General features: G+C 42.6%; 1 pseudogene; it reads left to right on the top strand.

The window, feature by feature from the left end:
* Positions 1–51: 51 nt before the first annotated feature.
* On the top strand, positions 52–23,414 carry LOC131917964 (sorting nexin-4-like; annotated as a pseudogene).
* The last annotated feature ends 1,521 nt before the right edge of the window (positions 23,415–24,935 follow it).

Raw genomic sequence — 24,935 nt, 5'->3', positions numbered from 1 at the left:
CGGGCCGGGCAGAAAGCCGGGCTCCCGCAGCCCGCGCCGGTGCCCGCGCCCATGCCACCGCCACTGCGCAGGGCCCGCCGGCCGCGCTGCGCCCTCTCCCGCTCGCCCGCTCGCCCGCCCGCCCGCGCGCTCCCTCGGCCGAGCGCGGGCGCGAGCCTCCGTGCCGGGTGCGAGCCGCCGCGGGCTTCGGGAGCGAGCCCAGCCGCTGCGCGCTGGGCCCGGGAGGGAGCGGGAGCCGGAGCGGGGACCAGGCGGGGAGCCCGGAGCGGGAGAAGTCGCAGGTGTGTCCTCCGCGCTGGCGCCTCCTCCCGGTCGGTGGAGGATCCCGAGGAGAGAGCGGACGGCAGCGTCTCCCCAAGGGCAAGGGAGCCGGCGGGCTCCGCAGGGAGCCTTTGGCTGCGGCGTGGGAGCCGGGCTGCGGGACCTATGGCGTTGAGGGCCAGGAGCCCTGGGATGTGCGTTTCCTGCTCTGAACCCCAGGCATAGTGGCCTCCAGCCCCTCTGCAGAGCAGAGACTAAGATAAGCCTAGGCGCTTTCCTGCAGTTCTAGAATCTCCCCTAGCAGCCACCTAGGACACTCTGGGCATGCAGTTACCTTCTTTCCTTCGCCTTTCCTTCTCGGGGCTTTTTATAAAATAAGTCCCAAGTTTGAGCTTTAAAACAATATGCAAAACGAATGTAAATATGGACATAGTAACAACCTAATAAATCTCCTATACTCCCTCTTGCCAACAATTTTAATAACGACTGGTTTCCTTGGAATTGCAAGGAAATCTGGAAATTCGGTCGTCGTAATGGCTTTGTGGCCCTGTTGATGAGACAGCTTTAAACCTATTAACGTTGAAAGGGGCCTAAAGTGTTGGAAGTATGAAGGCTTGACCGAAAAATAAGAAGCAAAGTTGAAAAAGATAAAAGGCAAAGGCCAGTCTTCCATGGCCTCTTGGCAGGACTTATGGAGCCCCACCCCCACCCCCATCCTATCCCACGCCCGCGCCGCTGGATTGGAAATACTGAACAGTGTCCTGAAAATATCTCAATTGCTGGTGCTTGAAATTTCAGCGTTAGAGATATTGATTCCTTTGGGGCTTGACGAGCCTCTATTAAAATGCAAATTCCCCTTGAAGGGGCAATAGCTCAAGCCTTTATCAGCCAACACCTTACCAGGGATGGGATTTATTTTCCAATTTAACTGGACGGCCAAGGGATGAAGAGAGAGGATGGGAATCCCAGGATAAAGTGGCTGACCTCAAAATATTGGCCTGTGACCAACTGCTGCCATCTCTCCCAGTTCTCTGTAAAATGAATAAGCCCCTGGCCAGGTGTTTGGAGCACCCTAGTACTAATTCCAATTTCCTGGAGGTATTTTCCGTCTAGAAGTTCTCAAGGCAGCGTTTTTTGTCAGCTTGAAACAATCTCCAAGTGTGATACTGGACAGCCCTCATCTCCCTCACCCATTCATACATTCTTCAGAAAACCGGTTCAGACTAGGGGTCTAAGCGGAAGCCGTCAGTTTAAGGCTCTTAGGGGAAGGTGCCTCACTGAACAAAACAAGCAGACGCCTTGCCCCTGACACATCAAAAGAGAAATAATCAGCATAGCAAATGAGCAAATTATTTAGCTTATCCACATTGTATACTAGTCAAAATTATGTTAAACCCCTACTGTTAGCCAGAGAGAAGACTTGAGACAAGCAAAAGCAGACAAGCCCCCCCCCCCGGGGGGACTTTTGATCTCCTGGGGACTTTGTCAGCATACCAATAATTGCTCTGAAGTCAGTTGCATCTGGGTTCAGTGGGATAGAAAACGCTGCTACACCTGCCACCCCAAGACGGGAAGGAGCTTTCTGGTCTCACTGTGGTCCAGAGGCTATTGCTATCAGCTTGGTAAGCGTGTGTGTGTGTGTGTGTGTGTGTGTGTGTGTGTGTGTGTGTGTGTAGTGGAGACTTGCAGACATAGAGATGTTGAGGAGCTGTGGGCGATGGTTTGAACACGATGAAGTGCTAGGGGTCTGTCTCTAGGAAACTCTCATTTATTAATTAAATTGCTTCCGAAGTAAATGTAGACGTTTTTCCATTTATGAGTGGCATGCCGACAGTTCCAAGAAGCAGGAGGCGTGAGTGAGATGAATTACAAATACCTACCTCCACTACAAACTTTGACATGGAGAGAGCCAAGAGATTGATCCCAAAATTAAGCTTACTTTGCTGTCCTAAAAATTAGTCCCATTGATTTAAAAAAAAAAAAAAAAAAAAAAGACCTTGGAACAAAATAATTTGACAACAAACAATTTGTGAGTCAGGTAGCCCTCTGAGTCGGAAGTGCAGAGAACTCTCCTCTACAGCACCAACAATATGGGAAAAATGAAAAAGGATGCAGAAAAATAGCAACCAACCAAAAGGTTGGTGGTTTCCAAATGCCTTTCCTGGTGAAGACTGAAGTAGAGGGGATGCCATTATCAGGCCACAGAAACTCAAGTGTTAGACATGTCTCAGGAAAACAGAAGAAGAACTCAGCTTCAGTTTGGCATTTCAGCATGAGTGACGCTGTTCTGGTTTGGTCTGTGGTAACATCGCGGACGAGCCCAGTCTATAATTTCATTGAACATTGTTTCACAGAATTTTAAAATTCTATGCTGTTGACTATGGTGACTGCAGTTATCTTAGAATCTGGAGTTATAATTAAACTGAGTTGATTTCATGGGCTTGAAGCCATGAAGAAAGAAGGAAGGGAGGGACGAAAGAGAGGGGGAGAAGAGGAGAGAGAGAGAAGAGGGAGAAGATGGCACTGCTGTGAGCCTACCCTCTTGCTCTGACCTAACAACTCACCGACCCCTTTGATCCTCAGGATTTGTCTCCTGTAAAACACACAATGCTGTTATAGCAGTTTGGGCAGCCTCCAGGACCAACTTAAGACAACTTCTTTTTCTCCTTGGATCAGATGAGACTAAGTGACTAAAACTATTATTTTTTGAGCAAAACAAAACAGATAGCTAAATTTCTTGGTGAAAGGCAAGCTGCTCACCTCTTTTGCCGTGAGAAACTGAGTAACGTTGACCAAATGTCTCACCCTGCCATGCAATTCATTCCATTCTTGCTCTTTTCGGCATGTACCTTTCTATAGATAAATAAGAAATTAATGTGTCCTTTCATGTCCTCTCTAAACAAGAAGAAACTGGTACTCAGAGCCTCTACCCTCAACAAGCAGTGGTCCAAGGGAGACCCTCTTCTGGGAATGGAAAACTAGCAACATCAGCTCAAGGTGACTTAGAACAAGATAAAATGTTTTGGAGTGTTTTCTTAAATGTATGAAAGAATTGTAGAGAAAACAAAAGGACATCATGCCAAGATCCAAGAAGGGAAGAAGCCAGCAAGGTGGGTGAAGACAGGATTAAAAAGATTAGTTTGCGTTCAGAGGTTTCTAGAGCTGAAGACTAGGTAATCCTGTTCCCTGCTTTGCTATGGAACCTGAAATGGCTGTGCCATAGAAGTAAAACTGCCCAGAAAGCTCAAACACAACCTCCAGCAAGGCAATCCCATATTACACAACCTTCTAAGAGCTGACAAAAGCATTAGGAAGGCCTCTCCAGAGAGAGTAACATGTTCCTAGGGCTCGAGTTACTTCTACAACCACTGTTCCAAACTCTCCTTCCCTTAATGCCTTCAACATTGGATAGGGCATTTATGAAAAAGCTACAGCTAATCTCATACTCAATGTTGAAAGATCAGTTTTTTCCCCCAAGATCAGGGCTGCAACAAGGAAATCTGCATTCACCATTTCAAGTCAACATTGCACCAAAAAGAGCAATTAGACATGAACAGAAAATAAAGGCACCACAGTTAAAAAGAAAGGCACAAAATGATGTCAATTTGCAGATGACATTATCCTATATATAGAAAATCCAACAAAATATACATGTAAGCTGTGAGGTCTAATAAGTCCAAACAAATTATAAGGTAGGAGACCCACACACAAAAATCAGTTGTGTTTCTGTACCCAGCCATGAGCAATCTAAAAGGGAAATTAATGAATCAGCTCCGTTTGCAGAAAGATCTAAGTGAATACAGTCCTATGACTATGTATTTAAGGGGATAAAAGTCTTATACCTCCTAAGTCACAAAGCATTGTTGAAAGAAATTCAATCTCTGAATGAAAAGACATACTGTGTTCAATGATAAAAATACAATATTAAGATGTGAATATACAAGTGATTCTAAAGAACCAACACATCATTATGACACCAGCATCTTTGGTAGAAATAGAAAAACAAGTCTTCCAATTTACATAAAAGTACAGGGACCACAAATACCAAGAAGATTTCTCCTCCCCCACAAAAAGGAAAACTCACACTTCCAGATTCCTAAGCTTACTACAAAGCTGTAGTAATCAAAACAATATGGTACTATCAGAGAAGAAAGATAGACACCATAGGAATAGAATTAAGAATCCATAAATAAATCCACATATTCAAGACCAACTGATCTTTGAGAAGGGTGTCAGGCAACTACTATTCAACACGAAAAAATAAACTTCAACTGAAGTTTCTGGAACAACTGTATTTGCATATGCAAAATAAAAAGTATGACTTCAATTTCACATTCCTTACAGAAATTAACTCAAAGCGCATCAGAGCTCTAAATATATGAGCAAAAACTATAAAATTCATAGGAAGACAATATTGGTATAAAACTTCATGACCGTGGCTCCGACTTTGATTCTTACATGTGTGATATAGTTTGGATGTTGAGCAGCCCACAAAGGCCCATGTATTTAAGGGCTTAGTCCCCAGAGTGGTGCTGTTGGGAGGTGGTAGGACTTTTAAATTTAGGGCCTTGGAAAAGTCGTTAGGTCATCAGGCTGTGAAGGGTATGCCATTATAATAGTGAACCTCAACTCTTGTTTAATGAGCTCTAGCATCACTGGGGAGACCAGCATTTGAGCATGCGTGTGGGGCATTATCTTGATTATTAACTGTTGTAGAATAATCTGTCCACTGTGGGTGGCACCATTCCCTGGCTGAGATCCTAGATGTATAGCAAGGAGAAAATCATCAGAGCATAGCATTCCTTGCTATTTCCTGGCTGTGGCTGTGGTGTACCCAGATGCTTTAAGCTCTTGGTGCTCTGACTTCCTGGCCGTGATGGAGAGTGAACTAGAATTATAAACCAAAATAAACCCTGTCTTCTTTAAATTGCTTTTGTCTAGATATTTCATCACAGTGGCAGGAAAAGAAATGGTTCAGGAAGCAGCATCAGAAGTGGAGTTATTACTCTGAACAACCTAACCATGTGTTTCTTAGACCCTTGGAACTACTGTGTGGCTAGAGTGTGGAAGAGTTTGGTACTTGGAATTAGAAAAGCCTATCATGCAGAGTTTAATGAGCTATTCTAGTGGGAGCTTGGAAGACAAGAATACAAAGGAAGGATCTGCGAGATGGTTCAGTGGGTAAGGGTATTTGCTACCTAACAGTGCAATCCTGATAACCTGAGTCCAATTCCCAGAGCCCGTGTAAAGGTGGAGAGAGCTGACTCCACAAAGTTGTCTGCTGATCTCCACATGTATACCATGCACTTGTGTGTGTGTGTGTGTGTGTGTGTGTGTGTGTGTGTATGCTCTCGAGCATGTGTGTGTACCCTACACACACGCACAAACATATACATGATAACAGAAATAAACATTTTTTTATCAAAAAAATGCCAAGAGAAATGCAGACCATAGAGGCCTGAATCCCGAAGTTTCACAGATTTCACAAGACTCTCTTAGGAACAAGGCTTCAAGATATATGCTGTCAAAGAAACTGGCTGCGATCTGCCGTGTCTTGAGAACTTGAATGATGTTGAACTGAAAACTAAGGGACTAGTCTGTTTGTCAGAGAAAAGTTCAAGACAGGAAAAGCCTTCAGGCCAGTGGCAAGAAAGCAGCTGCAATCGGTACATAGACCAGTGCCACTAAAGAGACTTCTCCTGCACTGCACTGGGATACTAGGAAAGATGTCCTCAAGATAAAACCTCATTCATCTGAGACTCTACCATGTGAAGATCCAAATTCATTTGAAAGAAGGAGGCCTGAACTAAAGGGTTCTCTGCTCCTCAAAGATATCTGAGGATATGTTTCCCACAGCTTAGCTGTGGTCTAGTGCTTCTGTGGTCTAAGGGGGCCAGTTGCATCTCAAGCTTGGCATCAGAACTTGGCAGCATCATTCACATGGAACTGCCCTGGGAGGTGTGAAAGATGCAAGACTAGGGGGATCATGGAGTCCATGTGATCAGCAGGGGGCAGGCAATGAGTGGCATGGTTGGAGTCCTTGCAAGAAGATCCTGAGAGACCACTGTGTGAAGCTATGAAGGTTAAGTTGGAGTTGTTATTGGGACCCCAGGATATTGGAGATGCCAGGACCAAAGAACATCCACTGAGGAAAACTGTAGTCTTCTCTATGTATTTTTTACTTTATGACTATAGTCATAAAAGCCAACCTAACAGAGAGGCTGTGTATGGTGCAGATAACAAAGCCGGGGGGGGGGGGCTAGCTCAGCCCTTTGGAGCCCAGCCAATGTAATCAAGGGCCAGACATAGAGTTACAGGATTTGGTTTTTGCCCTGCTGGATTTTGGACTTCCTTTGGTCCAATCATGCCTTGTCATGCCCCTGTTCTTCCATTCTGAATGAGAATATTTATTTGTGCTCTTGTATGATGGGAAGAAGTTATTTATTTTTTATTTTGTAGCAGTTCACAGTTGGGCAATCACCTCAGTCTCAGACAAGATGTTGATTTGGGACTGTTAAAGTGTTGGAATTGTTAAAGCCTATGAGCACTTTTAAGGTTGGACTATAGTTTGCATTATTCGATAAGCATGGGATTCTGAGGACAAGGGATGAGCAGCTATTTTTCAAATGTTGTCTTTGAAATTCAAATTGGCAGGGAGTGGAGTTGTGACAGCTGTGACAAGTCGATGTAATTATGATGAGCTGTAGACTCGCCTGGGAGACCAGCCTCTGGGCATACCTGTGGGGGATTATCTTGATTAGGTTAACTGAGATGGGAAGGCCTGCCCACTGTGGGTAACACCATTCCCTAGGCTGGGATCCTAGACTATATAAAAAGCAGAAAGTTGTAGATGTAACTGTCTTGTTAAACAAGAAACACAGAGCCAAATACAGAGTTAAAAGCCAAGAGGTCAGAGCAATAGCTAAGAGCTGAGATTAAAAACCTTACCCTTCACTGCTGCTACTGTCCTACCTCTCCGCAAGAGAGCTACTTCCTATGTGTTTGTCCTTTTTATTGACTTTCTATTCTGCCTTCTCATTGGTTGTAAACCCAACCACATGACCTCCTCGTCACTGCCCATCTATACAGACCTCCAGGTCTTTTATGGTTGGTATTGAGATTAAAGGCATGTGTTTCCATGCTGGTGGTATCCTTGAACACACAGAGATCTGCCTGTCATATGATCAGGATTAAGGGCGTGTGCTACCACTGCCAGACTTCTGCTATGGCTTGCTATTAGCTCTGACCCCCAGGCAACTTTATTTATTAACATACAAATAAAATCACATTTCAGTACAAATAAAATATCACCATAGAAAGTGGTCTCAGCACAAGCATCTGTTGTTTCCTGTTTCCTGACTGTGGCTGTGATGCCTTAAGCTCCTGCTGCTGTGACTTCCCCATGATGGACCACAACCTGCTGAGTTAAAATAACCCTCCCTTGCCCACATTGCCTCTGTCAGGGCATTTTATTATAGCAACAGAAAAAGAAATCAAGACAGCCCTCAAAGGAGTTTGTGGAACCTGGCACCTCCATTTTTCTCTTTTATTTTCTAGAGATGAGGGTTGCTTCACCATGTAATCCCTGCCACGGTCATCTGGGTGCAATCGGATACGTGAGTCAGAGGCACCCCGAGCAATGAATCCACTCTATTTTGCATTGAAATCTGAAAAAAAAAAAAGAAAGAAACAAAGAAAAGAAACAACCAAGGTAAACCCATTCTTTTTATAAACTAATTATATCAGGTATTTCATTATAGTAATAGTCGACTGGTAAATTATAGAAACAAAAACATGAGCAATGAAGAAAAAATTAGGTAAATCATACTCAAGGAACTAAACCTTTTTATTATTCAAAGAACATTATTAAGAAAATTAAACCCAGAAAATAATATGTGCTGGCAAGGATATGGGGAAATAAGACAAGTTTTACATTGCTATAACATAATAGAGTCATTGACTATAAGAATGCCTATAAGAATTCCCCCAACAAAGCTAAGAATGATTATCCTATGATTTAGAAAGGAAGTGTGTACCTCTGGGTACATACCCAAAGGAATTTGAAAGCACAGACTCAAAGAGATATTTGTACATTCAGGTTCACAGCAGCATTGTTCACAATAGACAACTCAACTACCCAGTAACAAATTAGTGGAAGTCTGGGAGGTGGACCAGCAGGAGAAACACTTGCTACGCAAGCTTGATGACCTGAGTTGGGATACCTAAACCCATGTCAAAGCCAGAAGAGTGTACAGGCATCTGCATTTCCGGCACATCTACGAGGAGATGGAGGGCTGAGATGGGACAACTGCTGGGAGCCAGCTACTCTGGTGTATGAACAATAGCAGCAACTAACCAGAGACCCCCTGCCCAAACAAGGTTGAAGGTGAGAATGGAAAAACCAAGGTTGCCCTCTGACCTTCACATGCATACCTGTCATGGCACATGCATGCATGTGCACACACACACACACACACACACACACACACACACACACACATACACACACAGAATGAGTGGATCAAATGTGATATACACACAGACAGAAGAATAGCATTCAGCATTGAAAGGCGGGAAACTCTGATGCACAGTGCATATGGGCAAGCCTTCAGCACATTACGCTAAATGAAACAAACCAGATATAAAAGGATAAACAACCATTATGTTTCTAAGAAGAGCCTGGAGTAGTCAGATTCATGGAGAAGGAAAATAGAATGTCTGTGGCTGATCACTCGAGGAGGAAACAATGGAAAGCTGATGTTGAATAGATACAGGGATTTTGCTGGGGAAAATTAAAAACTTACACTGCATATGATGGTCACACAACAGTGAGTTACACTCTATTGCCACAGGATTGCTTACTTACAAATGATTAAAATGGTAAGCTTTGTGTTAAATGTATTTTACCACAGTAAGAAAGGGGCACATTGAAATACCATTTCATATGCACTAGAATGACTATAATTTAGAAAAAACAGAAAGTATTTATTGGGTAGGCTGTGGAAAACTTGAAACCTGTTGCTTTAGGGACTTTGATTAGTGAAGCTGGATAACAGGATGGTAGCTCGCCCCTCCTAGGTATGTGCCTACAGGAACTGGACTGAACCACCAGCATCCCCTGCTTGTCACCTCCAACTCTGGAGTGTGTTGGCTCAGACAACCACTGTGGGGGAGTTGGAAGCGTGAAAGTCCCAGTGCACTGATGGAGAAGAGCATCTGTATGAAAGTGGCTTGTTTCTATTCTTGCCTTTAAAAATAGCTATCTTTTTGCAGCCATGATAACTGAAAGACAACTAAGTCAGTGATAACCAAGCTATAATATGTAGAACCATGGAGGTTATGTATAGAGTGATGGACTGGGGGGTGGGGGTGGGGCGGGGACAGATCTCTTTCAGAAAGGGAAATAGAATAAATAATTATGGAGGGATGAGGGGACTGGAGCAAGAGGACCAAGTGGGGAGGAGGAGGGGAGAGGAGGATGAGAAAGGGGAAAGACAGCTAAAACTAAGGGCCATCTGAGGAGTAGTATTGAAATCCAATACAATCGACACTTCCTATAGTATATAAATACATGAAGGAGATCTAAATAAAATTGCCAAATATTGAGACAGAGACATCTCTTATCACCAAATGAAGCTTCGAATACCAAGATTGGATTATATCTAATTGAGTTTTTGTCTGAAGGGGTCCCCAAACAACTCAGTCTTGTTGCCAAGACTGTAGGTTGCTCTTCACACACTGATGGCAAGGCCCCATTGCTGAAGACAACATCTACACAACTCATTGAACGTGGAGAAGTTGAGCGGGTACCTGCATAGAGCCTTTGCCCCTACATTCTAGGGTCTTTGGTTCAGGAAGGTACTCTGTAGGCTACCAAAGGAGAAACAAACACCATCTGAGCCGCAAACCCTGTAATCTACAATGCAATCCTGCATGTAAGATATGCTGGGAAATGATGGCATAAACCTTGTGGGAGTTAACCAACCAATGTCTGATCTGACTGAAGGCTACTGCTTGAAATGGAACCCATACCTAACACTGTTTGGGTGATCAAGAACCTGAGGTTACATAGCACCTGGGAGAAAGCCAAATACTACTGTTCTAAAATGAAATGTAGCAGTAAAATGGCTCCTAATGACATTCCGCTACACTCATAGATCAGTGCCTTGCTCAGCCATCATCAGAGAAGCTTCCTTATAGCAAGCTTTCCTATCAGACTATCTTTGGACCACCAGCCCACAAATAATGACCTGGAGACTTATTATTAATTATGAAAGCTTGGCCTTTGCTTAGGCTTTTTCCCAACTAGCTCTTATATCTTAATTTAACCTGCTTCTATTAATCTATGTTCTGCCACATGGCTTTTACCTTTCCTCAGTATGGCATGTCCAACTTGCTCCAAGTCTGCTGGCATAATACACCTGCCTAGATTCCTCCTCCTCTTCCTCTCTCTCCCCAGAAATCCTGCCTATCCTCTCCTGCCTAGCTATTGGACGTTCAGCTTTTTATTACACTAATCACAGCAACACATTGTCACACACTTTGTGCAGCAGATGGGAACAAATACAGAGACTCACAGCTAGATATGATGCAGAGAGTGAGAGACCTTGGAGTACTCAACCCTAAAAGGGATGTCTCCATCAAATCCCTCCCCTCAAGACTAAGGGAATCCTGTGGAAGAGGAGGCAGAAAGAATGTAACAGCCAGAGGGGATGGAGGACATCAAGAAAACAAGGCCCTCTAAATCAATATGAACAAAGCTCTTATGGACTCACAGACACTGAGGCAGGATGCATATTACCTGCATGGGTCTGTACCGTGTCCTTTCTGTATATATTATGGCTTCCAGGCCAGTGTTTTTGTGGAATTCCTGGGTGTGCAATTGATTGGGTCTCTGATTCTTATGCCTTCTTTCAGGCTCTTTTCCTTCTGTGTATTTGTTTTGTCCAATTCTGATATATTAATTTTTGTTTGATCTTATTATGCTTTGTTTTATTATTATCCCTTAGAAACTTGTTTGTTTTTCTAGTGAGAGACAGAAAGGAAGTGGATCCAGATGGGAGGGGAGGTTGGGAGCGGGGCTAGGAGGAGTAGAGGGAGGATGACCAGGATATATTATGTGAGAAAAAAAAAAACTTTATTTTAAAGAGAAAGAAAAAAATAACTGAAAGACAACCAAATATCCAGAAAGGAGAACACTCATCCTGACGAACCCTGAGATATTGTCGCTTCATAGGATCTTGATAAGATTTTAATGCACCACAAGTAGAAAAGGATTTTGCAAATGTTGGGAGCTGAATGCTGAGCAGCATTATTCCACTAATATTGAGCCCTGCCCAGTCATGCATGCCATCCTAATGTTCCTGGCACAGTCCTTCACAGATAGTGGTAGTCCACTCTATTTATTAAATTAATCCTGTATCCTAAGCTCTCTGTTAAAATGGAAATTCTTATCACTTCCGAGCTGCTATTGACTAGGATTTTCTGAAAATCCCCTGAGAAATAACTGATGCTGGATTATCCAGAGAGGGTAATGAGGCTAAGAAAGAAGTTCCAGCTAAGTTAATTCAACTCGCATTATTAAATCAAGTTATTAGAAATCTATGTATTCTAATGATTTCATTAGAATAAGAAGCTATTCATATTCATACACACTGACTCTGACAAAATTATACATGAAGGAAATGTTTTGCCTTTAGGAAAACTATCAAAATTATGAACCAAGCCACATGAGACATTGTGATTCTCATCCATCAACTGAACAGAAAATAATGAAGTGAAATTTATCATTTGGAGTTGAAGCATGAGAGTCACCTTCAACCAGAACCCCTTCACTAACAATTTTTACAATGAGAAGCCAAAGGAAAATGCTTTGCTTATGGACAAACAGGAGGGCTCCAGGAAAACAGTCATCAGAATTCACTCATCTTTCCTGTCCGTTACGTTCCCCACAGGAATAGTGAATGAGAGCAGAGCACTGAGACCTGCATGTCAGAATGGGATGCCCTCTCCATGCATGTCATCTCTGGGTTTAATGGAACCCTGGGCCATCAGCAACTTCTCTCCCCACTCTCCAAGAGGTTTCACCAGAACTCTGCTCCAAAGCATCCTGTCCTTTGTTTATGCTTCCAGAAATCAGTGGGTCATTCTTGCTGAGGATGACTTTCTTCAACCCCTATGTGACTTTCATCCAAGCTTTAAGGCTTTTCTTGTATGTGAAAGGTAGGATGGAAAAGTGGGCCAGGCAGAAGATGGGTCCATCCTGCTTCATGGCCGTGGCATGGTTCCACACCCCACTGAAATCACTGGTAGTACCCACCTCTTGAGTCCCTGTGGGAATTAAATGATGTGACAATGTGAAATCCTTACAACAGCACCTGGCATATGGCACACTCCAAGAGCCAATCATCTTTCTATTATATCAGTACTCATTCCTAAATTTATATCTCTGCGCTCCAGCTTCTGGCCTAGAAGAAGTGTGAAGAGACCAAAAGGTAACTTTGAATCTGCAACAGAAGAGGCAGCAAAAATGAAGAGACTGGGGCTGGAGAGATGACTCAGTGGTTAAGAGCACTGAATGCTCTTCCAGAGGACCCGGGTTCAATTCTCAGCACCCACATGGCAGCTCATAACTGTCTGTAACTCCAGTTTCCAGGGTCCCCGACACCCTCACACAGACATACATACACTAATGCACATAAAATAAAGATAAATTTTTTAAAAAAATGAAGAGATTAGCTTAAATCGCACATCCCCTGCCTGACACTCTGATGGTGGGAGACTTCAGTACCCCACTCTCACCCAGCAACAGGTTATCCAGACAAAACTAAACAGAGAAAGGCGGGGCTAACTGATGTCATACACCAAGTGGACTTAATAGATATTTAGAGAACATCTTACCCAAACACAAAATAAATACTTTCTTCTCAGTGGCCCACGAAAGTTTCTTCAAAAGCAACCACATACCTGGACATGAAGAAAGTCTAAAGAGACACAAGAAAATTGAAATAACATCCTGCAGCCTACCTGACCACCACAGATTAAAGTTGTATATCAGCACCAACAGGAATCTTACAAACTCACAGAAACTGAACAACTCACTACTGAATGAAAAATGGGTCAAGACAGAAATTAGGAATAAAATTTAAAACTTTCTAGAATTGGATGAAAATGAATATACAGCATACCCAAACTTGTGGGACACAGTGAAGGTGATTCTAAGAGGCAAGTTCATAACATTCAGTGGCTACAAAAAGAAATTGGAGAGATCTCATGCTAGTAATTTAACAGCGCACCTGAAATATCTAGACTCCTCAGCCCTAAAAGGGACATCTCCAACAAATCCCTCCCCTCAGGGCTCAGGGAATCCTGTAGAAGAGGAGGCAGAAAGAGTGTAAGAGCCAGAGGGGATGGGAGACACTGGAAACCCAGGCCGTCTAGACACAACATCGTTGGAGCACATATGAATTCGCAGAGACGATGGCAGCATGCACAGGTCTGCACTATATGGGGTCCTAGAACTGAAAGGGGAAGTGGACACATGCCCCCATTCCTACCCAGAAGCTACCTCCAACTGACGGCTACCTGCAAATGGAAAATTAGTTTTCTCCAAGTGGGTCTCACTGGGGAAACAAATGACTCTTAACGGCATTAGATGGCCACCATTAAATGAACTCAAAGGCCGGGCGGTGGTGGCGCACACCTTTAATCCCAGCACTGGGGAGGCAGAGCCAGGAAGATCTCTGTGAGTTCAAGGCCAGCCTGGTCTACAGAGTAAGTTCCAGAAATGGCACAAAGCTACACAGAGAAACCCTGTCTCAGAAAGAAAAAAAAAAGAAAGAAAGAAACTAAATGAACTCAAAGGCATTTTGGAGGATCCTCATCTCATAATGTTAAGTTAGGGTGTTTGTTTGTTTTCTACCTTACGGGTTCTTTGTGTATATATTACAGCTTCTGGTTTGGGTTTTTTTAAATGGGATTCCTAAGTGTGCAATGGTATGTGGGGAGGGTGGGGGATGGATATCTATATGTGGGAAATTTTGTACTTTTTCTTTGGCCCTTTTTCTTGTTTGGTGGTTTTGTCATATTCCAATTTCTTTGGTTTTTATTTACCTTATTTTATTTTATTATTATTCCTTAGATGCCTGTTTGTTTTCTAAGGAGAGACCGAAAGAGTGTGGGTCTGGAGGGGAGGGGAGGTGGAGAGGTAAAGAGAGGAACAGGGAGAGGGGAACCATAATCAGAATATATTGTATGGGAGGGAAAGCTGCTCACTCAGAAGTTCCTCAGATAAAGTGATCTACAAACCAACACATGCACAAATTGAAACACAATAAATATGGAAACACAACACAACATGATTCCTCAGAAGTATCTGGATTCCTCAACTACTAAATTCAAAGATAATGAAGTCTGAAAAATGTTGAAGATTTCAAAAGTTAATACTAAAAATTATCAGTTGATCTCAAAGAGAATAAAAACTAATAAATTAAATGCAGAAAGTGAAGAAGAAAGCAACATAGAGGAAAAGGTCACCAGCATGGGTGAAATAATCAACAATATGAAGAAAAATTCAGGAGAGAAATTGATATTTTAAAAATAATAGAAATTTAGGAAGGGAAAACTCAATGAATCAAATAAAAAACTGAAAAAAATAGCAGTAGACTTAAACAAGCAGATGAAAACTTGTCAGGGATGGAACATAAGATCGAGGAAAAGTTACATTTCAAACATCAATAGAGAAAAAATAAGACAAGTATGGCCACAGTCTCCAAGAACTCTGGAATATCCAGAGTCCAAAGAGAAGAATCCAAAGCTGAAATAAAATCTAAAGGCATAGAATATAGATTCAATGAAACTGTAGCAGGAAATTTCCCGAATCTAGGAAAAGATATAAATATTTAAGAACGGAGAGGCAGGTAGGGCAGCGCTAAACTGCAGCTACGTCCCTGGAGCTGCTGGGCACCCCAGGAGAAGCTGTGGTCTATGAGGAGATCGAGGGAGACCAGGAAGATGGCTTAGGGATCGACAGGACGATGGGAAATTATTTTTGGCTGCAGAAAATAGTGATCAGCCGGGCGGTAGTGGCGGATGCCTTTAATCCCAGCACTCGGGAGGCAGAGGCAGGTGGATCTCTGTGAGTTCGAGGCCAGCCTGGGCTACAGAGTGAGTTTCAGGAGAGGCTCCAAAGCTACACAGAGAAACCCTGTCTCGAAAAACCCCCCAAAAAAAGAAAAGAAAAAATAGTAATCAGTGTTGCAGACGCGGAAAAGGGACCTGGAAAAACGCTGTGAACGTGGAAGTAAGGCACGTAACCTCCCTGAGTCACGGTCAGTAGGTTCTCACAGTCACTGTGCAGTGAGTTCCAGCTGGTGAGAAACTGCTTTTTGGTGTGCTACCCACCACATCGTTGTGCAACCTCTTCCAGAAAAGCGGACAGAGTTTGTATAGCATAAAGTCTCCACTGACAACATGGATCCAGACTTTGTGGAGAGACGGCGGAGAGGCTTAGAAAACTTTGTCTTGGGGGGAGTCACTTCACATCGTGTCCTTTGTAGAGACAAAAAATCTTCTATTTTTTTTTTTTAACAGAGGAAGGTAGCTGGGGAAGACTGTGGACGAGACTGGATTTCAACTGAAGGCCGCCGACTCCAGGTTAAAAGTTCTTTTTTTTTTTTTTTTAATTTTTATTTTGCAATACAATTCAGTTTTACATATCAGCCACAGATTCCCTTGTTCTCCCCCCTCCTGCCCCCCTCACCTTCCCCCCAGCCCGCCCCCCATTCCAATCTCCTCCAGGGCAAAGCCTTCCCCACAGACTGAGATCAACCTGGTGGACTCAGTCCAGGTAGGTCCAGTCCCCTCCTCCCAGGCCGAGCCAAGCGACCCTGCATAGGCCCCAGGCTTCAAACAGCCGACTCATGCAATGAGCACAGGACCCGGTGCCACTGCCAGGATGCCTCCCAAACAGACCAGGCCAATCAACTGTCTCACCCACTCAGAGGGCCTGATCCAGTTGGTGACCCCTCAACCATTGGTTCATATTTCATGTGTTTCCGTTCGTTTGGCTATTTGTCTCTGTGCTTTATCCGACCTTGGTCTCAACAGTTCTCGCTCATATAAACCCTCCTCATTCTCGCTAATTGGACTCCCAGAGATCCACCTGGGGCCTAGTCATGGATCTCTGCATCCAGATCCCTCAGTAGTTGGATGAGGTTTCTAGCACGACAATTAGGGTGTTTGGCCATCCCATCACCAGAGTAGGTCAATTCGGACTGTCTCTCGGCCATTGCCAGCAGTCTGTTGTGGAGGTATCTTTGTGGATTTCTGTGGGCCTCTCTAGCACTTTGTTTCTTCCTATACTCATGTGGTCTTCATTTACCATGGTCTCCTATTCCTTGTTCTCCCTCTCTGTTGTTGATCCAGCTGGGATCTCCCACTCACCCAAGCTCTCTTTCCCTCGACCCTCGCCCTTCACTACCCCCACTCATGTCCAGGCTGTTCATGTAGATCTCATTCCATTTCTCTGTCATTGGGCGATCCCTGTGTCTTTCTTGGGGTCCTGTTTTCCAGGTAGCCTCCCTGGTGATGTGAGTAGCAGTCCAGTCATCCTTGTTCCACATCTAGTATCCTGCTATGAGTGAGTACATACCATGTTTGTCTTTCTGAGTCTGGGATACCTCACTCAGGATGATTTTTTTTCTAGATCCATCCATTTGTCTGCAAACCTCATGATGTCATTGTTTTTCTCTGCTGAGTAGTATTCCATTGTGTATATGTACCACATTTTGTTTATCCATTCTTCAGTTGAAGGGCATCTAGGTTGTTTCCATGTTCTGGCTATTACAAACAATGCTGATATGAACATAGCTGAACAAGTGCTCTTGTGGTGTGGTTGAGCATTCCTTGGGTATATGGCCAAGAGTGGTATAGCTGGATCTTGGGGGAGATGGATTCCCAATTTTCTAAGAAATTGCCATATTGATTTCCAAAGTGGTTGTACAAGCTTGCATTCCCACCAGCAGTGGAGGAGAGTTCCCCTAGCTCCACATCCTCTCCAGCATAAGGTGTCTTCAGTGTTTTTGATCTTAGCCATTCTGACAGGCGTAAGGTGGTATCTCAGAGTTGTTTTGATTTGCATTTCCCTGATGATTAGGGATGTTGAGCAATTCCTTAAATGTCTTTCAGTCATTTGAGTTTCCTCTGTTGAGAATTCTCTGTTTAGTTCTATAGCCCATTTCTTAATTGGACTGTTGGGCATTTTGATGTCTAATTTCTTGAGTTCCTTATATATTCTGGATATCAGTCCTCTGTCAGATGTGGGGTTGGTGAAGATCTTTTCCCATTCTGTAGGCTGTCACTTTGCTTTGTTGACCGTATCCTTTGCCCTACAAAAGCTTCTCAGTTTCAAGAGGTCCCATTGATTGATTGTTTCTCTCAGTGTCTGTGCTACTGGTGTTCTATTAAGAAAGTGGTCTCCTATGCCAATGCGTTCAAGACTACTTCCTACTTTCTCTTCTAGCAGGTTCAGAGTAGCTGGATTTATGTTGAGATCCTTGATCCACTTGGACTTACGTTTTGTGCACGGTGATAGATATGGATCTATTTGCAGCCTTCTACATGTTGATATCCAGTTTTGCCAGCACCATTTGTTGAAGATGCTTTCTTTTTTCCATTGTGCACTTTTGGCTTCTTTGTCAAAAATTATTTGTTCATAGGTGTGCGGATTAATGTCAGGGTCTTCAATTCGATTCCATTGGTCCACATGTCGGTTTTTATGCCAGTACCAAGCTGTTTTTATTACTGTAGCTCTATAGTACAGCTTGAAGTCAGGGATCGTGATGCCTCCAGAGGTTGTGTTATTGTACAGGATTCTTTTGGCTATCCTGGGTTTTTTGTTTTTCCATATGAAGTTGAGTATTATTCTTTCCAGGTCTCTGAAGAATTGTGTTGGTATTTTGATGGGGATTGCATTGAATCTGTAGATTGCTTTTGGTAAGATTGCCATTTTTACTATGTTAGTTCTGCCTATCCATGAGCATGGGAGATCTTTCCATTTTCTGACATCTTCTTCAATTTCTTTTTTCAGGGACTTAAAGTTCTTGTCATACAGGTCCTTCACTTGCTTGGTTAGTGTTACCCCAAGGTATTTTATGTCATTTGTGGCTATAGTAAAGGGTGATGTATCTCTGATTTCCTTCTCCGCTTTTTTGTCCATTGTATATAGGAGGGCTACTGATTTTTTTTGAGTTGATCTTGTATCCTGCTATGTTGCTGAAGGTGTTTATAAGTTGTATCAGTTCCTTGGTGGAATCTTTGGGGTTGCTCAAGTATACTATCATGTCATCTGCAAATAGGGAAAGCTTGACTTCTTCCTTTCCAATTTGTATCCCCTTAATCTCCTTATGTTGTCTTATTGCTCTGGCTAGAACTTCAAGTACTATATTGAATAAGTATGGGGAGAGTGGACAGCCTTGCCTCGTTCCTGATTTTAGTGGAATTGCTTTGAGTTTCTCTCCATTTAATTTGATGTTGGCTGTTGGCTTGCTGTAAATTGCCTTTATTATGTTTAGGTATGTTCCCTGTATTCCTGATCGCTCCAAGACCTTTATCATGAAGGGGTGTTGGATTTTGTCAAATGCCTTTTCAGCATCTAGTGAGATGATCATGTGGTTTTTTTCTTTGAGTTTGTTTATATGGTGTATCACATTGACAGACTTTCGTATGTTGAACCATCCTTGCATCCCTGGAATGAATCCTACTTGATCATGGTGGATAATTGTTTTGATGTGTTCTTGGAGTCTGTTTGCCAGTATTTTATTGAGTATTTTTGCATCAATGTTCATGAGGGAGATCGGTCTGTAGTTCTCTTTCTTTGTTGTATCTTTGTTTGGTTTGGGAATCAGGGTAATTGTAGCCTCATAGAAGGAGTTTGGTAATGTTCCTTCTGTTTCTATTGTGTGGAACAATTTAGAGAGTATTGGTATTAACTCTTCTTTGAAGATCTGGTAGAATTCTGCACTGAAACCATCTGGTCCTGGGCTTTTTTTGGTTGGGAGACTTTTAATGACTGCTTCTATTTCGTTAGGGGTTATTGGACTATTTAAATAGTTTATCTGGTCTTGATTTAATTTAGGTATGTGGTACCTATCCAGAAAATTATCCATTTCTTTTAGGTTTTCCAGTTTTGTGGAATAGAGGTTTTTGAAGTATGACCTGATGATTCTCTGGACTTCCTCAATGTCTGTTGTTATGTCCCCCTTTTCATTTCTGATTTTGTTGATTTGGATGCTCTCTCTCTGTCTTTTGGTTAGTTTGGATAAGGGCTTGTCTATCTTGTTGATTTTCTCAAAGAACCAACTCTTTGTTTCATTAATTTTTTGTATTGTTCTCTTTGTTTCTATTTTATTGATTTCAGCTCTCACTTTGATAATTTCCTGGCATCTATTTTTCCTGGGAGACTTTGCTTCTTCCTGTTCTAGAACTTTCAGGTGTGCTGTTAAGTCACTAGTGTGAGATTTCTCCAGCTTATTTATGTGGGCATTTAGTGCTATGAATTTCCCTCTTAGTACTGCTTTCATAGTGTCCCATAGGTTTGGATATGTGGTGTCTTCATTTTCGTTGATCTCTAGGAAGTCTTTAATTTCTTTCTTTATTTCTTCCTTAACCCATTGGTGATTCAGTTGGGTATTGTTCAGTTTCCATGAGATTGTAGGTTTTCTGTAGTTTTTGTTGTTGCTGAAATCCAACTTTAGACCATGGTGGTCTGATAGAACACAGGAGGTTATTCCAATTGTTTTGTATCTGTTTAGATTTGTTTTGTGACCAAGTATGTGGTCGATTTTAGAGAAGGTTCCATGGGGTGCTGAGAAGAAGGTATATTCTTTTTTGTTAGGATGGAATGTTCTGTAGATGTCGACTAAGTCCATTTGAGTCATGACATCAATTAAGTCCTTTATTTCTCTGTTAAGTTTCGATTTGGGGGATCTGTCCAGTGGTGAAAGTGGGGTGTTGAGGTCTCCCACTATTAATGTGTGGGGTTTTATATGTGATTTAAGCTTTAATAATGTTTCTTTTACATATGTGGGTGCCCTTGTGTTTGGGGCATAAATGTTCAGAATTGAGACTTCATCTTGGTGGATCTTTCCTGTGATGAGTATGTAATGCCCTTCTTGATCTCTTTTGATTGATTTTAGTTTGAAGTCTATTTTGCTGGATATCAGGATGGCTACACCCGCTTGTTTCTTAAGACCGTTTGATTGGAAAGTCTTTTCCCAGCCTTTTATTTTTAGGTAGTGTCTATCTTTGAATTTGAGATGTGTTTCTTGTATGCAGCAGAAAGATGGGTCCTGCTTTCGTATCCATTCTGTAAGCCTATGTCTTTTTATAGGTGAATTAAGTCCATTGATATTGAGGGATATTAATGTCCAGTGATAGTTCATTCCTGTTATTTTTTGGTGGTGATGTGTGTGTACTTTTCTTTGTTGGGGTTTACTGCTGTGGCTTTATCTATTGCCTGTGTTTTCGAGGGTGTATCTGACTTTCTTAGGTTGGAATTTTCCTTCTAGTGCTTTCTGTAGGGCTGGGTTTGTGGATAAATATTGTTTAAATCTGGCTTTGTCATGGAATGTCTTGTTCACTCCATCTATGATGATTGAAAGTTTTGCTGGGTATATTAGTCTAGGCTGACATCCATGGTCTCTTAGTGTCTGCATTACATCTGTCCAGGTCCTTCTGGCTTTCAAAGTCTCCATTGAGAAATCGGGTGTTATTCTGATAGGTTTGCCTTTATATGTCACTTGGCCTTTTTCCTTTGCTGCTCTTAATATTCTTTCTTTATTCTGTATGTTTAATTGTTTAATTATTATGTGGCGAGGGAACTTTTTTTGGGGGTCTAGTCTGTTTGGTGTTCTATAGGTTTCCTGTATCTTCATAGGCATTTCCTTCTTTAAGTTGGGAAAGTTTTCTTCTATGATCTTGTTGAATATATTTTCTGTGCCCTTGAGTTGGTATTCTTCTCCTTCTTCTACCCCTATTATTCATAGGTTTGGTCTTTTCATGGTGTCCCAAATTTCTTGGACATTTTGGTTCATGACTTTGTTGGCTTTAGTGTTTTCTTTGACTGATGAAACTATTTCTTCTATTGTATCTTCAACGCTAGAGATTCTCTCTTCCATCTCTTGCATTCTGTTGATTATACTTGCATCTGAAGTTCCCAATCGTTTTCTCAGATTTTCTGTTTCCAGCATTCCCTCTGTTTGTGTCTTCTTCATTTTTTCTATTTCCCTTTTCAGGTCTTGGACTGTTTCCTTCATTTGTTTCGTTGATTTTTCTTGATTTTCTTTCAGTATTTTATTGTTCTCTTCCAGGACTTTATTGATTTCTTCTAATTTGTTTGCCCTTTCCTCTAGTTGTTTACAGCGTTCTTCACATTTTTTTTGTCTTTTCCTCTACACGAGCCTCTAGCTTCTTCATGATGACATTCATAAGGCTGTTTTCTTCTGCTTCTTCCAATTTCTGATGTTCAGGTCTAGGTGTTGGAGGAGGGCTAGGGCCTGGTGATGGTGTATTGCTATTCATTTTGTTGTAAGTGTTTCTGCCTTGACGTCTGCCCATCTCCTTGTGGTTCGTTCTTGGCCTTATCCGCACACTTGGTTCAGACAGAGCTGACAGATTCAGGAAGTCTCTCTCTCTTGTCCAGATGGGAGCTCTCTTGTCCAAATTGGAAGTCCAGGGCAGGATGGGAGCTCTTGTTCAGAAGGGAAGTCCGGGGGAGGATGGGAGCTCTCCTCTCTCTCTCTCTCTCTCTCTCTCTCTCTCTCTCTCTCTCTCCTCCAGACGGGAAGTCCGGGGCAAGATGGGAGCTGGGGGCCAGCCTCTAAGTCTCAAGAAGAGGCTTGGGGCTCGGGCGGGTGGGCCTGTGCTTCAGAAGGGAAGTCCGGGGCAAGATCAGGTTAAAAGTTCTTAACGCAACATTGAGTGGGAAAAACTCCTGCAGAGTTCACTGAGCTGAAGCGCTGCAGTTCTAAGTCTGGTACCTCATCTCACATCTCCTTGGAGTAAGAGCCAGAGCAGCAGATCCACTCTACCCAGTGTGAAGGGCTCTAGCAGGCCCGAGCAAGGCAAACATGGCACCAGCAGGTCTTGCCTTTACCTCTCCCTTGCTAGATTAGATTACATTACAGAGCTGGCCATCCAAGGTCTGTTCCCTTATTTGGCCGCTTTCTTTTGCCTCATCCATCTCTGAGGCTGATCAAAAAGGTCCAACTAACAAAACATCAAGGTCCAGCGATCAAAAATCCCCGTTTGGCTACCCCAATTAAAATACCCAATCAGAACTTACCAACCCATCCTAGCTCATTCTAACGCAGACCTCCCCACTTTTCCTCTTAAAAGTAACCCTTTCAGAGCCATTTGCTGCTGTTTCTGCCCGATTCAGATTCAGCCACCTTGTCTCTTTGCCTTGCTTAATAAAGGATCTCTGTGTTTGGAAATCGGTGTTTGGGTGTGGTCTGTGCCTAATCCGGGGTCCAGAGGGGAGAACCCTGCAACACACTGGTCCCTTCAGTGTGTATAAAATGCATGGGAATCGTGGGAGAGTTTTTAGTGAATGGAATGCCATCGGAAAAGAATTGGGCGATGGACCACAGAGTGTTGGCATCACATGGACGTGTATGCATCTTCTACTGATGATATTTTGGAAGATGAGGAACACTGTGCAGATCAGCTGAAGGAGTACTTTTTTTCCCCCCAGAAGCTCTGTGCCTGAGCGCAGGAAGCATGAGCTTATGCAGTTTGACTAGGAGCCACTGCTCAGGACTTGGCTTCCAAGAAACAGTCATGTGAGGAGCTGGCCACTGGGGCTGTGAGAACATTCTCATCGAAGGGAGTTGACTACCGAACTCTTTGGTTGAGAAACTCCAGAGCAGAGAGAAGCCAGAATAAAGATGCTAAAGGAACAGATAAATGAAGGGGAACAGCAGCTGATGTCTAAAAATCTGGAAGGCCGAGAATTTCTGAAAAATGCATGGGCTGACACCGAATGCTTGGAGGCACAACCGAGCCAGGACCTGTAGGAAGCCCTCATCAGCTGTGCCGTCAAGTTTGGACCAATGCTAAGGGATGCTTTAGCAAGATGTAATCCTGGGAATTGACTTTATCTTCCAAGAACCCCAAACACATGTAAAAAGAAACTCAGTTGCTATCTAATATACATTAAAACACACAGTAAATTGAACAAATCAGCTTTCTTTAACCTAAGTACAGTTGTGTTCATATAACACAAAAGGATACATCTTAATCAAGAATAAATATTACAATTTGAACTTTGGTGAACTGGTGTGGATTCCAAAACGTTAAGTTAATAAAATATTCCAACAGATTGTTAGGCTTCTGAACCAACGACTCAACGTCAGGATGTTAGTTGTTTCTCATGTGATCCCCTGAATGCCAACGGTCCCAGATCTTTCCATGTAGGATTTCTTCCCAAGATGAAATTCCCACCTTCACCTGGTAGGACCCACTTCTGCTGCAGGGGTATATTTTATCTTGCCTTATAGTTGAGCTGTTTGGTTTGGCAAAGCTCAGCAGAAACTTATTGTGAAATATGAGGTTTTCTTCCCCGTTCATAGATCTCTGTACCATCTGACGACACTAGAAAACACTTTCAGTTTGTGTTCCACCAAAATTTTGATACGGGTCAGAAATTTTACACTGCCAGCAGTGAAGTCTCGGCTTCTCAGATATACAGTGGAATTAATACATTCTTGTGATCCAGGAATGGCTATATAGAAAGTTGTAACTGAGTAGTATTATTCTCAAATAATTGTTAACCTCAGCAACAAGTCTCGACTTCTGCTTGGCTCTGTGCATATGGCATTTCAGGGTAGGAGATATACCGTTTCCATGTGTAAGACACTCACAGAGCACATGTGTTGATGCCTCCTTCAGTAATGTGCTTTTCTGTTGCCTCACTGTGGTTTTTTTATAAAGATAAGTTATGTTGTTGTTGTTGTTTTAATGTGTGCATGTTCAGGAGCCAAGCACTCTCACTCCACTAGTTTGAAGAATCTTAAGTGTGCACTCATTATTTCCATAGTTTTAAAACTACCCTCAGTACTGTTTAACATTCAGCTTTTTTTTTACATGTTTGAATGTTGCTGGATTTTTGTGCTCTTTGCCAAACATATAAAATAAATAAAGGAAATGCCATGTTGATTTTTTTAAGAAATTTAAAGTATACAGAATTGCAAAGTTGCGTAACCACAGGTGACCCTCCAGATGGTGTATCACCATCATAATGTCAAAAATACAGACTGAAAAGTGTTAACAGGCTGGACAGTGGTGGCACACACCTTTAATCCCAGCACTCGGAAGGCAGAGGCAGGTAGATCTCTGAGTTTGAGGCCAGCCTGGTCTACAAAGCAAGTTCCAGGACAGGCTCCAAAGCTACACAGAGAAACCCTGTCTTGAAAAAAACAAAAAAAAAAGTATTAGCAGGTATAAGGTGAGGAGGCCAACTCACCCACAAACACATCCGAGTAGCCCCAAAGACCCAAAGCCAGGAAGAACAGATTTTTCAAGCCCTGAAAGTAAATAACTGCTAACAAAGATTTCTATATTCAAAAAGGCCCAGAAAGACTGTCTTTTTAAATTAATGTAGAAAAAAAGTATTT

This window comes from Peromyscus eremicus, chromosome 1 (genome assembly GCF_949786415.1).
Source record: "Peromyscus eremicus chromosome 1, PerEre_H2_v1, whole genome shotgun sequence".
Taxonomy (NCBI): domain Eukaryota; kingdom Metazoa; phylum Chordata; class Mammalia; order Rodentia; family Cricetidae; genus Peromyscus; species Peromyscus eremicus.
The sequence above is the reverse complement of the archived record's forward strand: the minus strand, read 5'-3'. Positions and strand labels throughout refer to the sequence as shown.